Below are 17,297 nucleotides of genomic sequence, written 5' to 3'. Positions count from 1 at the left end.
AACCTCAGGGGAGATCTTATCTATGTGTATAAATACTTGATTGAGAGGAGCAAAGAAGACAGACTTGGACTTTTCTCATTGGTGCCTAGGAAAATGACGGGGTGGAATAGGCACAAATTAAAATGCAGGAAATTATTTTTAAACATTAAAACTGCTCTTTTTTACTGTGACGGTGGTTGGACACTGAGACAGGTTACCTAGAGACTTTGTGAAGTCTCCATTGTTGGAGATTTTCGAAACTCATGATTCTGTGATCAAGGAAAATATTTTTCAGGTCTCATGGAGATGAAATAACCAGACTGAAAGGTAAAGAAAACAGATGCTGCAGAAAATCGTCAATTTTTTAAAAAATCATGTTCTCTCTGCACTTGATTTGCATTCAGTTGAACTGAGGCATGAAAGAGTTGTCAAAAGAAAATATTAATTAGTAGATCATTGCAGGAAAACATCAAGAACAAATTTACACACATTTGTCCAACAACCTGCTAATCTGTGTTCATTAACCGTCAAAACAGCATTTAATGAGCTTGGATTTTATCTAGACCTCTGGATTTCACCTTGAGAGAAAAAGATTGTTCTACTTGGTGTATTTATCAACTATTTGGAATGAGAAAATACAGGAAATCTCTCAATACTTCTTGGTCAAGAGATTTGAACCCTTATTTACGATACATGTGAGTCTCAGATTAAAGTTTTAGGCTGTATTTCACAAAAGAATCGTTCACCGAATCACACCAAGATCTCTGCTGTGTGTTAGGTGTTTTATAGCCAATAACATCCTTATCCTAAAATTTGACCAGGCGTGGTACACTCCAGTTCCTGCCTAGCACTCCTGGGATTTCAGTGGGACTGTGAACCAGTGTAAGGGGTCCAGCTGAAGGGTACTCTCAGTAGTTATCCACGTGTTAGCAGTCATGCTGGTGTCCCCTGACTCAGAAGTGCTCAGCACATCCCAGTCTCCACAGCACATAGAGCCATGAGAGTGGGTAGCCAGCTAGCAACCTGGCTATACATAATTAGGGGGCACATCTGACTTTTTCAGTATTGCAGTGCACATGCTTGCCAGAAGAGGTCAAAATGTCAGCAGAAGATGAAGGGATAGAAGCACTTGATCAACAAGATGAAGGGCAAGGAAAGCCGGAGCCAAGGCTAAATCAAGTATGTTTTGCCTTCATTTTTGGTTTTGTCTTGTTTTGCATTTTTGGAGGTAGGCTAATCTCACTGTTTCTTGTAAAGACAACATTAATGAATACAGCATTGGCAGGCAGCCCATAGCTTGGAATTGGGACTTGAAACTGGAAGATTGGGTTAGGGCCCCTTAATTTTGTTTATGCTATTCTTACTGAAAAATATTCTTTTTACAAGGTTTCCACATCCTTCTCTGCATGCTTTGATGGATAAACAAGGAAATGGGGAGTACGTAACATTCTCTGACTGGAATCTGGGAAATCTTACAGGGCTCTAGAGATAATTTAAATATTTGTTGGCTTCCAATATGTCTATACATTTTAATAAATTGTCACTAAGCAACAAGCTCAAGTACTAAATGCGTGGTCAGCCACATTGTGTAATTTTGGGGGCATTATCAAATTCTCTTTTGGTACCATTCAGTTAGCCTTCACTGAAATGAAACTTGGAAATCATTTGACCCATTAAATGAAAGTGTGTATCCAACAAATGACCAAGTACAGGTGGGTATGACTTTTTCCACATGGAACAAATTGAGAAGGACTTAATAAAGCAGAAGGTAATGGCTGGCTTTGGACCATGGGAAGGACCTAGGGACAAGTGACCTGTTTCTCAAAGAACAGTTTGTCAGTTCATTGCATTAAGCATACATGTGATCTTATGCCTGTTAAACTTAGCAGCCTATTGGCAGCCCAAATATGGATTTATGTCCCTCTGACCTTTTTTTTGCATTTGACTGACATTATAAATGATAAGTTCTCCAGAATGATATTTATTTTTGTATCTGAAGTTTATAATATGCTTGCTTTAATGCTGTGTTAATTACAAATGAAGCATCAGGACCCTGATATGCAGATGTTACACAATAACTCACTTACTCTGATGAAATATTATAGTTATGTATTTGGGTTAAACTAAACACTTCATGCTTGTTTTAGTAAACTTTGTGCATTTGTAGGATTTCTCAAATCTCATTATGTAAACTGATTATTCAAATAACAAAGCAGCAGGGGATTACACAATGTAATGACCATCTTCCAGTTAATGAGTATTTTTATTTGTAAAAAAAAAAAGTGTTGGTTACAGTTATTCTATGGCTCTGGTTTTTGGCCTTCCACATCAAATAAGAAATGTTCCATATGCTCTGAAGTATGGACAATTTTGAAACCAACATACAAGACCAATGAATGAGAGGACATATTTTAAATACAAATACAGTTTTAATTACAGTTAAGCCTAGACGAATGCATATGTCTAAACACAAACACGGGTACCCAACACATAAAAAAGCACTTTCACTGAGTTAGCATTGTTGCAATGCTTTTTTTAAAGGATGTTGTGTATGTAACCTTTCTGTTTCCAACTACCTGAGACTTGCAGTTCACAATCCCATGCCTCCTATCCATGAACCCATCTAGGTTTGACAGGTGAGGGCAAGTTAATGATTATGCTATGCTTTCTGCATTAATCTGCACTAAAAAAACCTCAAATAGACAGATATGTGACTTTTATTTTTCTTGTATAACGAAATAGCATCTGGGACTTGCAGTAAAAGGGAGCATGTATCATCTCAAATAAAGCAAAAAATATTTGTTAAAAAAGTCAATTTACTCCACATTAAACTCTTTTTTCTGATTGTGCAACACTTACGGAACCTTGAACAGAGGCTTAGAAGAAGTGTACTGAAAGTTCTCCCTGTTTACATGATGTTGAGTCACTATGGTTTCCCTGTCTCGTTCTTATTAGCAGTTGCAATGGGGGAAGGCTCCAAGAGTTTATTGCAGAAGTCAAACAAGGCAAGACTTCAGGAATGATCAATAGGTTCAAAAAAGTACTGTGGCTAGGAAAAGATTGCAGTTTTGGTCAGAAAGGGGCTGTTGGAAATTTATTTGTGGTGTGAGAAGACAGGAAGTTGGAGTGAGGGTAGAAAGAAACGAAAAAAAATTCAAATTCTCAAGGACAGATATGAGCCAAGATGAGATCCTTTATGAACACAGCATACAAGACGATCTGAAGTAATTTTCATGTTGTTGAAGTGGTTTTTGGTTTTGTTTATGGGGGTTTTTTTGTTTGATTTTTGTTGGTTGTTGTTTTTTTTTCTTTTTTCTCCAAGTTTCATCAAAATAAACTAATGTAATTGAGTGTGACTAATTGCATGTTACTGTAACTAACATGCTTTAATTCACTGTAGTTCTATCCATCACAACATCTGCAATGCCACTGAAGTTTGGGAACACTTGCTGCTTAAAATTCTACACTGGCTGCTAAATTAATGAAGTGAGGATGTTTTATAAATTCTTGCAGCTATTAGAGAAATTCAATTATTGAAAAATATTACCAAAACAGAGAGGTGTTCTGTATGAGCACTGGGGCACCAGGAGACTTAAATAATTTTGCTGAGTATACATAACGTATAATTTTGCTGCTTCAGAATTGCCTCAGAGCAATCAATGAAGTGACTGATTTTTAAATGAACATTGGAAATGAGCAGACCTACTGGGTCCTCTACTGATGTCCCTTGCTGGTGCAGGTGAGCATATCAACTAATATTTTCACATATATACCAAGTTCTCACTTAAAATCAGCTAGATTTTCACCGTAGGAAGGATATTTCAGAATATCTGTTCTCACAGTCTCAGAAGCTGTAAAGTAACTGTCAATATAACTGTATTTGTAGTTACTTAGCTTCTATTTTCTTCAGACCACTATTAATTGACATAAATTAGTTTTTTCCCTCTCTCTTGTTTAGCCCATGCAGTTTTAGAAATTTACTCACTCAGCAATTAAAACTTAAATGCTTTCTGCTCCTCCAAACTTTTGACCAGTCTGTCTTTCAGCTCCATACCATGAATTTATCTTTTTCATTTGTTTCATTTTTGGAGAATCAGAACTCCCAAATCCAATTTGCCAGTGCCTCCTATGAATGCCAAGGCTTACATCTTGACTGGTTATCTACTGCCAGGTTGACACATAAATACCTTCTTTTCCCTGTCCCACATCACAGCAGGAGTTGCAGAGAGATGAGAAATTCGGAGTCACCTTCTGATCAACATTCTGATCCACCGATGCCTCCACATCTGTCAGCACTTTTGTATTTTCTAACTGATACCTCAGTTTTCATTATTAATTCCCTGATTGAGGTATTTTCATGTTACAGTATGAAATTTCATCCTATTTCTCTAATGACTGTCTTTAAGGCATATAATTCTTCTTGACTGTGCTGTATCTTGAACAAATGCCATTAGCATACTTCTTTAATAGTTCTAATAATTCTAATGAAAGTACTGAAGAAAAAATTGTCAGAATTGTATAATACTAAAACGTCCTTCTAGCACAGTAGTTCCTATTTCAATGCAGTATAAACACCTTCCCTTTAGCCTGTTTCTTGCTTGTTTTGCTACTCATGTAATAATCCTTATGTTTAGTTTCACTAATGATTTCCTGTATCCTTGTATTAGATATATACTGAATGAATAGTTTAGATCTGCTGTATTTGCTTGTCTAGAAAATATACACTGTTCAAACAGGGAGATACCAGACTAGCCAGGTATTATGTGGCATTGCTGCTTTCTAGCTTATTTGTTTCCACATCTTTACTTATTTTCCCTTGCAGTCCTCTGGTTTCTGATCCCTGGCTTCAAAGGCTTAGCACAGAATGCATCAAGAAAGAAACGGTCTCAGGGTTCATGGCAGCTGGTACACTGTTGATGTAGCGATGTAGCTTACTTTATACTGCAGTGAGCCAGTACCCATGATATAGGCAGCAATACATATGTGGATGCTAAAAAATTGGATGCAAATTGTTTTGCCTGATATCCATCTGCATGGCACATAGTAATTAAAAATTCCTGTCTCATGAACACTAGGCTAATATACATCACATAAACTGAGTTTTTAAGTATTATACTTACGTGTTGCTCGTTCTTCATCATTAAGAGAAGAGAAGAATTAATAAAAGCTGTATAAACTACAAAGGCGGTTTGAGGTATTCCATCGTGTTGCTGTGTGGGATTTTTGAAAAGAATCAGGGAAGCAAAGTCTAATGAATCACAGTGAGATTTAGGTAGCTAGGCTAACCCAGCTTCTTTGAAAAATCCATCTTTAACAAGATCACTGAAGTTAAGAAGTCTTTGTGACAGATTATATCAATGGGAAGAGCTATACCACATATCCTTCAGGCTCACTGCTCTGCAGGAAGAGCAGTGACTTCTTTATTTCCCTATCTTGAGGGCACAATCAGCCTCCATCTATTAAAAATGCAGACTACGGAGAGCCATGGTCGATCTCAGAAGACATGATTAACACTTCCTTTAAAATTATTGGTACACTGTTTCTGGGCTTTTAAGAACTTGGCATAAAAAGATCCGGTTTAATTTGGAACTAAAAAATATCTACTCTGCTTTCATTGTATCATTGGAGTAGGTACCAGTTAGCAGTAATGGACAGTCATACTCTGAAATTCTTTAATAATTTGTTTTAGATAGTAAATATCTGTATGTCTACTGTCTTGCTCACACATATAAAGGACCTGTTATTTGTGAGTCTGCAATAATAAATTAACTTAATAAAAAAGGCAATAAGTAGCTGTCTTGTTTATTATGTGATTATCAGGAAGGACATATATTGTATAAATAGCATTGCTGGGAATACTTCTGTACTAATGGAAGATGTGTCATAATTTAATTTTAATTTCATAATGTAATTCCTCCCCACCACCATCCTTAAAACTACTACAGATAACTTTGTATGTTATACAATACTTTCTTACTGAAAAATATCATAGAAATGCATCACCTCTTTCTCTAAACTTTTGGGGGGAAAAATAGAAGATCTGAAAATTTAGCTTCCTAGCTGAATATTTTTTGCCTTTTCAGTAACAGGATTTTATGGATTTGTTCTTCCCTAAGATATTTTAGTATATGCAGGCTATTTATAGATAAATTAAATAAGTGATTTTTAAAACAGTTAAACATTGTTAGCAGCTGTATGCCAAATTGTACAACAGAAAGCTCAATTTCATACTCGAGAAAAAAAGATTTTGTCAAATGACATAAGACAACATAGAAAACGTTTCTATATTATATAAACAGTGTATTATTTAAGTCTATCTTTGCATTAGCAGATTAAAAATTTATATCTGTATTTGGCAATATAGGTTTTAGGATGAAATTGTAGACTAAGAAAGGCCAAAGGTTCAGTTTTGGAAGGCATGTATTAATATATTTGTCTTCCCCTCATAAAGCTGCTGGCAAACTGAAAAAAATATAGACCAGCAGGTAAAATACGTGGCTAGTAAGGACAGAATAAAACACAAAGTAGAAGCCAAGAAGTAGGAATTAAAGTAGTTCTGGTCTGAAAGTAATTTTAGACTTGGTTTTGGTATGTATTTACTAACTCCAGTGGCAAAATGAAGGGCAGCCTCACAGAGTAAGAGCAGCTGTGCTGAAGTGAATGAAGCCTCAATCCTTCATGCACATCATCAAATAGTTGCTTGCTAAATCCTCATCTGTAACTTCTAGACAATCTCTCTGCTCTTGATGGATCATACCAGTTGTTACTGGGAATGTAGTTTAAAGGAAATCTAAGTGCACAATACTATCTACTGTCTAGTTTGGACTACATTGCTTTTATTACTCGTGATATCTGAGAAAGACAAGTCTCAGTTGCATTTGTATATCTGATATCCAGATGTCTGGGCAGGCAGAGTTGTTTCTGTAAACATAAGAGATTTGATCCCAAAATACATGAAATTTCATTATGCCAATTAAATAGTTTCTTTTCCAGAAAGAACTGCCTTTTAAACACTGTACCACTATAAACTGTTCTTTGTAAATTATATGATATTTTATTGCAGATTCAATATCTTCAATATCCTCCCACAGCTTTTTTCGTAGATTATGGCGTAACTGAAGCACATTTATTGAATTGGCATAAACGTTATAAACTGTTTCTATTTGTCTTTCTTTGGAAGGTGGCAGGTGTAAGGTAAAACCAGGGGAAGCCTACATTAGAATTTTGGTTCAGATCAGCTGTGAGTGCTTTTGAATTTCTTCTCCTGGTCATCTCCATCCTATCACAGAGTTTCTGAGTGCATGACCTGGTTTCTTCCCAAATGAACCCACGAACTCATGAGATGAACTCATTCTTTTCAGATAACTGGAAGACACTCACCAACTCTTAATGGGCCACGGGTTAAGTGTGCCTTGAGACAAGGCCACAGGACCAGGCTGGAGCCCAGCTTTGAGAGTCTCCCACAAAACTCATGTCTGGTGTGTTCGCTGCATTCTCAGCACTGATGGTTTTGCCATTCAGATCTGCTCCTTTTTTGCTACGGTACTTTCTAGTGTGGATATAACCTCTTTTGTGAATGTAACCTTTTATTGAAGGTATTGGAATTCATGTGCTGGCCAGTTACAGACTAGTTTACAGTACAAAGGAGTACACTGCAAAAACCAGCCGTAATAGATTTTCCTATACTGTTCAGTGTATCTTAAATGGAAAGGACACTCTGAAGAATCTCGCTGCTTTAATTTTTTATTATTATTTTTAATATATATATATTTATGCTTATCATTTATTGTCTTATCAGAATCTTGAAAAATACTGCCACTCTGTCTGAAAAATCAGTTTCCTTATTTTTCATCTGCTGGAAGCTTCTGATAAACACACCGTGTATTTCTTCATATTTCCTTCTTTGTAGCAGTGTCATCAGTTTGTGGGGCTGTTAGTTGAACTTTGCTTCCTTTTCTGTGCCTGGGATTAATATTTACAAGATATTTTTAGATCTGCAAGGCTGGTATAAATTCTAAGAGATTAGGTGCAGAATTCCCGTTTAGATGTAATTTATTCTAGTCTAACAGTAATTTTGAAAAATTACACATTGAGCTGCTACAAATTTCAAACTTGTTTTGTCATGGAACATAAATCAGTGTATTCCAATTTCCCTCTTTTCAGTAAATTTGAGTGATGCTGAATATTTGAGATTGATAATACGTATTGCACCCAGGATTAATGATAAGTTGTCACGTAAGATTAGGGTTGGCACAGGTACGTGACTAGTTCATGGCTCCTCTGAGACAAGAACTTTTTCAAAGGAAACGGCTTTCACTATATAGTGCTGAAAAGCTAGAACAGGACAAGCAGAACATCATCACTGCTTACAGCCAAGGGACAGGAATGAAAGATATAGTGCTCCACCTCATTTACTCAAAAATGGTCGGTGAACTCCAAACCAATAATCTTATTCCAAACTCTCAGGCTATCTCATTTCCTATTGAGCTATCTAGGTGAAGGTAGCACTTGGTATAAGGAGATAGAAATTATGATAAATAGTGGATATGGGTTTTAAGTACTGTTCCTCTTAGTCTGAATTTTTGTAGCTTGTTTAGGATTGTGAAAGGTGAATGCAATATTTGGTTTAATGTGATATGATTTGCTTTTGCAGACCAGTAATACAAACAGTTGTTATATAAAAGCAGAGATGGAATAAAGAAGCAGGGGGCATGGCACCACAAATCTTACACTGTCTTACTGCAGCAGAAAAATTGTTTATTCTACATGTCTACTATTTATTCACTGTAAAAAAGGAATACTAGTAAATATCTACAATCCTGTGGTTTGCAAAGGATCAATGCAGTATTTTTTTTGTGACAAGTCGATCTTTAGACAAAAGAATAACTTGTTCTCAAAATATATTGTAAGACTTTTGAATACTGGAGAAAGTTTCCTCCTAACAGTTCAAAGAAACAGAGCAAAACAACTGCTATTCAGGAGGAAATAAATATTGACACAGCCATTCTTTCAGGATAAGACTGCACTAGAGCCACTGCTCTGACTGATGTTTGCATAGATTTAAATGACCAAGCGTTGCACTGACTGACCATACGTATTTCCTTTAGTATTTTCATAGCAGTACGGAATTCAGTATGATCCTGAAAATCTAAGCAAGAAATGGAACTTCTGTGTAACCCATACTGAGCTCTCTGCTACTAGAGTTAGCTGCTTTCAGTAAGAATCAAGGAGTTTAGAGGGGTAGATAGAGGTGATGAAAAGATCAGAGCCTCTTATCAAAACAGAAGTTTGTGAATCTTAACTGTGTTTAGCACTCAGAAATCAGAAGGATAAATGCCCTGAAAACTACAGATAGAAAAAGCAAATATTCAGAGCTTTATTCTGTTTGTCTCATTGTCAAAGCACTATTGATTTCAAGAATTATTTAAAGTTTGTTGATATTTGCATTTATAAAGGCTTTGTTAAATAATTAGGGAAGTTAATGTACGCTTGAGCAACTGCTTTTTGTGACTAACGGCCTCATTTAGTTATTTTCACTATACACGTGATCTCTTGTTATATTTCTTTTACATTCATCTGGAGAAAATAATCTCTACAATGTAATTTTCATCAAGAATTTGGCATAATGTTAATATAATAACACTCTGTTGTAATAACCCTTGATCAATCACTATTTCCCTATGCTGTCATTGCCATTCTGCTCCCTAAAATTTGACATTCATCTATGAATAAAAACCTGAAAAAACAGACATGAAGGATCTACTCCAAGTCTTTCTACTGAGAAGCTGAAATTTGTTCAGATATAAGGGAAAAGCAGAGATGTTCTTCAAAGGATTAAGAGTTTTCTGTGAATGGTACGTTAAAAGCAATATTCTCAAGCACAAAAAAATCTCAAACAATGCTCCCCCATCACCTCCCCAGTGCCTGCAAAACAAAAGAAAATAAAACAATAAACCGCAAATGTAATAAATAAATAAATTAAAAATAATACAAGACCAAATCTATATACTGAGTCTTCTAAAGAAAAATGTTAGTGCCATACTCCGATGCATGTTTGAATACTCACATCTTCTCATCCTTTCTTTCAAATTGGAATATCAGTGAATAGTATTAATACAGTTTCTTATGAGTTTATAATTCGTCATGTACCTTTAGTGCCACTGTAATTTTTGAGACTCTGTGGCGCTTTTCTCCAGTCAGATGCCATTTCAGAAGGTAGATAAGCTGCCCAAACATGGCCTAAACTATTCTGTGTCTGTTACCCATCTCAGAATATTTGGTTGTTATTTGTTGTTCTGGTTTGTTTTCATTTGTTTATTTAATATCAGGAAAAAAAAAAAAAAAAGGCAGCTGAAATGTTGAGAAGTAAAACTATGTTCTACCTGCTGTGTTCCCTTAACACAATCTTGATATCCACACAGATCAAGGATTTGAAACTCACCACTGCCACAGCCTCTCATCTCAGAGACACACTTGCGGGCTTCCTACAAAACACAAACCTCTGAAACATTGCAATTCTTCATTTTGATCTCATGATAGAAAGTGGTTATGAAATCTAGGAGAAGATTTCAAGACAGAGTGTCTGCCTAGCAACCCGCTGTCTGCTGATTTTGGACTTGAGGGGAAGAAGGTTCTCATCTTGACAGATGAGAAATGGTCCATAAATCAAAGATTGGAAAAGCATGGCCTTGTAGTGCAGCACTTGAGTTGATATAGTGAATTAAAATACCTAGTTAGCTGGATTTGCCAGAAGATTTACTAAATGGCTACTGACCCTGCCCAGGAAAAGCAGCTTCCAGTCTGCTGGATGTGGACAGTAGGAAAGTCATGGAATGGGACATTTTTAGGGGTACAGAGGTATTTGGTTACATTTTTTTTTAACAGGCTCGTGAATTACCTTCTTTTCCATGTGTCAATATCACCAGTCACACGCATAGTCAACTTTTAGCTTCCTTTAAGCTGACATTGTGACAGTGCTGTGTGTTAATATGGGTTCTTTTCTGAAGACAGCATTTGTCATCAGGAAACAGTTTTCTATTTAAAGATATTTTCAGACTCTCAAATCCATCTGAAAAAAATTTCCTTGAAAATCTTTTAAATGAAAAGGTTTCCTCTAACTGATTGATTTGTAAAATACTGAAATATGTTGAATTCAAAACTTAATTGTATCTCTTAATAATTTTACATTGCTTCTCATGAAATGTTAGCATTCTGCATTGCTATTTTTACTAGTGAAAAGGATGGTTAGTAAAATAACTGGAATATGATTTTACTAGTTTATTTTATTTTTAAAATCATGATAGGCAATTTCAGCATTGAAATATCTTCTCAGTCATTATTCTACTTGTATTTTAATGAAGTAGCTTGACACTAGCAAAACAGAGAACACATAGGAGACACTTCACCATATACTGCATTACTGAAATACTAGAAAAACACCTGAAATAATAAATGCAATCATTACAAAATTAAAAATTATGCTAAATTAAACTTTTGATGATCCTAAAGGACATGCTGGGCACTCAGGTACAAATGTCTTTGGAAAGTCATTTTGCAGGGAGGACAAAAACATTTACTTGAGGTTCAGCTTAAAGTAGAAGTAATTATAAGAGCTATTTCCTGCAGAACAGAAATTATGAGTTTTGATGGATTTAATCAAAACATGACCTCATCAAAATATAACCCCATTTTCTTATATTTAAAAAAAACAAAAACAAAAAAAAACCCACCAAAACTCAATATTCTTACTGTCTATTCCCATCAGGATATACCTTAATTAGGTCTTGACTGACTGGGTATAGCTAGTCTGTCTACTGACTCAGTCTTGATTCACTCACAGATAGAGAAGCAGCTGTCATTTCAGTCTAAAATAGAACCTTTCCCCTGAGCTCAAACAAAACTGGACACTTGAAGGCATGTAGAAGTGTTACTTAATTAGTTTTTTATTGTATTTCATTTTAAAATGTCTTTGCATGTCTGAATGCTGTTTGGATTACAACAGGGTGGGGCAGGGGGGGAGTGTGAAGGAAGTAAATGAGAAAGGAATCTCATAGTATGGTGCTTCTAATTTGAATGCAGCCAGAGTGCACTGTACATGTCACACGAAAGTTTTAAGATACTGTAATCTGATGGTAATGCTAAGGATCTAAGTGTTGAACAGCTGTTTTGGCAAAATTAATCTGAACAAAACCTCCAAAGTTTTTATGGGTTCCTCAAAGCAGTTTCAATCATATGGGTTTAAGTCAAAAGCCCAAACAGTACGTTTTGGAGGGATATCAACAAATTAATACTGTCGAGAATGTATAGATTTTCCTATATGGTCACAATTTCTTCATAGGAAATATATAGTTCCATTTGTAATAGGTGGTCTTTTATTAGATGATAAATTGACCCTTTCAGAGGGAGATATTGTCCTTCACTGGTCCTATAAAACAAACCTAAGTCTTTGTAATTGTATTTGGACTAGCAGTCCATGTTAGGAAAAGGGGCAGGGAGAGTCATGGAGACATCAACTTACCAGAGGTAAATGCATGTGGAAAATGAAAACATTTTGAGAATGTCTCTCTGAAAAGTTATGCCTTGGCCAGCTTACTGAAAGTAAGATAATTCCTTCAATAAATGTTCACATATCTGCCCTTTTTAAAAAAAATAATATTTGGCCATTCCTAATTGGAAGGTAGAAGGCTTACGATTTATATATATATATTATTTTTTTTCAGCAAAATATCTGGAAAAGTCCAAAAGATTAGGGAAACAACAAGAAAGCTGAAGAAAGTAATTTGAGAAAATTATGATGCCTTGAGCCAGAAAGCAACAGATCTGTCTGAAATCTGGAGAAAGCAACAAAGGGCTTTCAATCAAACCTGGTGGTAAAGAAATCTTTATGATATCTGAGGCAAGTAGAGAGAACTTTTGAAATTCTGCTTCCCTGGGGAAGGAGGAATGACATGATTTAGCTGAGGACTGAGACACCTCAGTCAAGGGAATGACAGTACGCAGATCCTGCCATTAAGTACACAAGATGAACATGACATGTCACCATTTGCTCTTCTGTGCAGATTCCAGCAATGAAACACTACTGTTATGAGGCTGTAGTATTTGGAGAATATGGCTTTGAATGGAGAGTTTAAATAGTGCAAACTTACAATAAGATTTTTAAAGGCTAAATATTTCTATTTGAACCTGTAAGTGGAGAACAAGAAGGGAAAAGGGTGCTTTATGTACCTGAATATTGTGTGTGGTATATTCGCATGGGACTCCATAGACAAGGTACGTATTATTTACTTTCAGTGGCATATGTCACTTTGTAAAACAAAAAAATGCCAACAAGAGTAAATATTAATGTCTCTGAATGTGTTTAGAATATTAAAAAATAAGTGCTATAATTAAACTCTGCAGAAGCCAGATGACAAGTGCTTTACAAACTCAGAACTAACAGAATATAACCCACTTTGGTTCAAGAAGCTTAAATCTAAAGCTAAAAATGGAAAACCAGCCTCAATCTCATCCTTCTTTGGAGTCCTACAAGCAAGAATAAGCAAATATATACATCTTAAGAACAGCAGCATGGCTTTTTCCCCTGATGCATATTCCCCAGTTCAAACAATATCTTCCCTCAGGTGGTTCAATGGGCAGCAATCAAGACAGTCCAGTTTTGTAGACTTAGTGACTCTTGCCCAAACACTAATGTAGTTTCAGGGCTAACTAAAATCAGTGAGCTCAGATTGCAATCTTTTCCACTGGACATATTAATACTTTCATAGCTGTCTGCCTGTTTTTACTTTGTCGTAGGAATGCACCACATATGAAACTTGTATTCCCTTGGCAAACCTGATTTAAACCAGCAAAAGAATTCACAATTTATTATAGGCAACAGATATGTGTACTTGCAGACACAGAGAATAGGAAACTAGACTGAAAAATAACAAATCAAAAACTGCAATAAAAGCATAGCTTTAATGTCAGTTGGAAAATTCTCTTTGGCTGGTGTTATTCATGACAAAGTGAGGTTTTAGTTTCTTTATTTTGGTTTGTTGTTATTTGATTTTGTGAGGAATTTCTGGTTTTTGTTGTTGTTTTCATTTGGGAGGGGGCAGGGGTAGGTTTGGGGTTTTTTTTGGTTGGCTAGTTGTTTTGGGTTTTTTTGATACCACTTTTTCTTCCTTCTTATGCAAACAACAGCTGTAACCCCTCTTATCAGTGAAAGAAGCCTCATCCTGTAACCTCTGCAAATCTCCATCTGATTGCAATTGATCAACACAACTCTTCATTATCTTCCCCTTTGATCTCTGCTAAATAGATTACAAGTAACATAGTGTGCTTTAAGCTATTTTCTCCACTCTGTTCTTTCTCTGTAACAGTATACCAGCACTGCCCAACTTATGCAGATATTCCTATTGAATGTATATTACGATTGTTTCAGTATTCAGGGATTTTATTTCTTACTTGTTCATACTCCGGCACTCTTGATATCCCAGGTCTTAGTAATTAAATCTTGTCTGCAGCTGGCATTTTAAAAGCAATACCGCTGGCACTGGCTGCAGTGCAAATTCATGCAGAAGCAGGATATTTTCATTGCAATGTCTTGTCTCACTTCTGACCAGAGCTCCTGTCAATGTTTTCCCAAAACACTCTCCCAGCTCATACAACATTGGGTGATAGACAGTAGATCTCCAGTGTTATACTGAGTTTTGCAAGCTGTAAGTAGCAAGTAGCACTGGGTTTTAGATGTCTCCATAGCAGAGGCAGCTATCATATGCACCACTTCTGGCTATGGGGAGTAGACCTCAGCCACAGCTAAGTACATTTCATTATTTTCTTTACTTTTTTATTTTATTCTCTTTGCATAGCCAAATTGCTGCTGTTTCTAGGGCTCTGTAGCACATTGCCATGGATGGCAGGTTCTGCTTCTGGCATAGCCCCTACGTAAATCATATCCAACACTTCCATTTTGTAGCCAGCTGGCCCAAGGATATAACTTTTAGTTTTCCATACTTTCATTATTGCACCTTGATGCTACACACAGAACACTGTTAGTCACCTTCCTAGCAAAATATTTTTTATTATTACTTGAATTCCTGCAGCAAACAGTCATTTCCAGAGTTAACTCAAGTTTCCTGTGCTAGTAAACCATAGTTTGGTCTTTGTGGTTTGCTTGGTTGGTTGGTTGGGTTTTGTCTCAAAAGTTTGTAAAGTACCTTACCTGTAACAAAGCTTTTCCTCATTTCCCAAGACTTCCTCAGCTCTCAGAGGAAGATCATTAGGAAAAGATCCTGCAGGCACTGAACTTCACTGTCTTTACACTCCTTAGAGAGATGCAAGCAGAACATTACAAGTTCACTGGACTGTTTTTTTTCCGATGGCTGACAGAAAATGTGCCACTGCCAATGCTAAAATCAAGAACAAAGTCTTAAGGCTGGCTGCTGCCAAAATCCTCATTTATGGTTCCAACATTTTAACTGTGATTTATGACCTGTACCGAAGTAACTATTCCTGAATGGATATTCATGAAATGTAGTTATATCCTCTTCCTCCAAGTTCCCCAAGCAATACCTAAAGCTTCTGTTTCTGTACGGGATTATTTTCCCAGAGCTTTTTACAATGTTCTGAAAAAAAATACTAGGGAGATTTCACTGCCATCTTTGCAATTAGCAGCCGTCAGCATTTATCCCTCTTTTTCTTGCTTCATTATTCTCTGAAACACAGAAACTACCTGGTTTCTGCCTTTCAGAGCTTGTTAGGCAGGTTGGGTATGTTCACTGTCAGGAGCCTCTCTGGCTCTAGTTCATGCTGCCTGCTAGCAGACGTAGGACAAGTTCAGTTGAGGAAGCTCTGTCTCCTTGCCTGTTTTCTGATGCAATTTTTCATTTAGGAACAAAACGTAGATCCATTTCTGGCTAGAACTTTAGCACTGTTTAATGCTATTCTCATGTTATAACACTTCTAATTGCTCTAGAGAACACACACATCCAAATGAATTGAACTTTACTGAATCATTCCATGATTTTGCAGTTCATTCAGCTGAAATTCAGAGTCCTGGATTCTTGCTGCGCTGCTGTGTATATGACAGGGACTTAGCTTTAAGTTCACCACTTCTCTACCAAGTCCAGGTTTTTGTTTTCATTCTGAAATACTCACTTGAATGCTAAATCCTTAGTTTAAACTAATAGAAGCAGTACATGCCCACCACAGAGTGGAGGGGGAGACCATTGCTTTTCAGTTATCAACTAAGAGAGGTTTACAGGTTGCAGTTGTTAAGGAAAACACTCTGCATACTATCTTGTTTGTTGTGAGTTATGAAAAAATGTTATTTTATTTTTATCTTAATATAAAACTTTTTTTTCATATATCCTCAAAACTAGAAGTAGCTGGTCTCACATCTACTCCCATTTTCAGCATTTGGTGTTTGGGATACTTAAAGATGAAGTACATAAGCAGAATTTACAGTCCAAAAACTTTATTACAGCTATAAAAAAATTATGAGTAGAGTCCATCGACTCAAATTCACTCTTCTGAAAAATATTCAGCCTCTTCACTTTGCTCTTCATTTTATAACTCTTAAGGGAACATATATTTCTTGTGTTCCCTTTTTATGTATAGAAATTTTTCCCATAACGGTCTATTATATTGTACAAATAAGAAACACACCCAACCATCTACACCATTAAATGGTGTCCAGTCAGTCTTTTTTTCTGAGTAAAATGTATTTTTGTTCATCCTCAAAGAGGTATCTCGTTCACTGCCTGTTTCTGCCTGTATCTGGTCTTTAGTGGCTCTGCATGGTCCTCACTTTACTTGTAGAGGCTGTTTCTTCAGATTACTCTTGCCTCTATCATCACACTAACCTACATGCATTATCACACAGCACCTTCATTTTCCATGCACACAATTCTGTTTAGCGTTACTCCTCACTCCTCACTATCACCCCCATAAGCACCACAACCTGCCTCTCCCCATGCTGCCGGCAGTGCACCAGCCAGAAGAGACCACCCCGCTTCATGCTGTTCTTGCACCAACACTTATAAACGTGGCTCAGCTCCCTCTGAAGACATGTCTCAGACCACTTGACTGGAATCCATGTGTTGGTCAGAGCTCAGTCACTGTGCTCTTCACTTGGGGCCCTTTGCTGCATCTGGACAGTTTGTTCCCAAGTGTTGGGACTTTTCCTTTGTGAATTCAAATGACATGACTGTCACTTTGGCTCAGCATAGTAACAATTCCTTCTGATAGACAGTGTTTAACAGCTTCTCTCCAGCTGTACCACACCCTCAAAAAGTTAAATTTAAAAGCAGAATATCTAAATATTTTAAAAGATAATA

Source organism: Caloenas nicobarica, chromosome 1 (genome assembly GCF_036013445.1).
Source record: "Caloenas nicobarica isolate bCalNic1 chromosome 1, bCalNic1.hap1, whole genome shotgun sequence".
In the NCBI taxonomy this organism is placed as follows: domain Eukaryota; kingdom Metazoa; phylum Chordata; class Aves; order Columbiformes; family Columbidae; genus Caloenas; species Caloenas nicobarica.
This window is presented reverse-complemented; position numbering follows the sequence as displayed.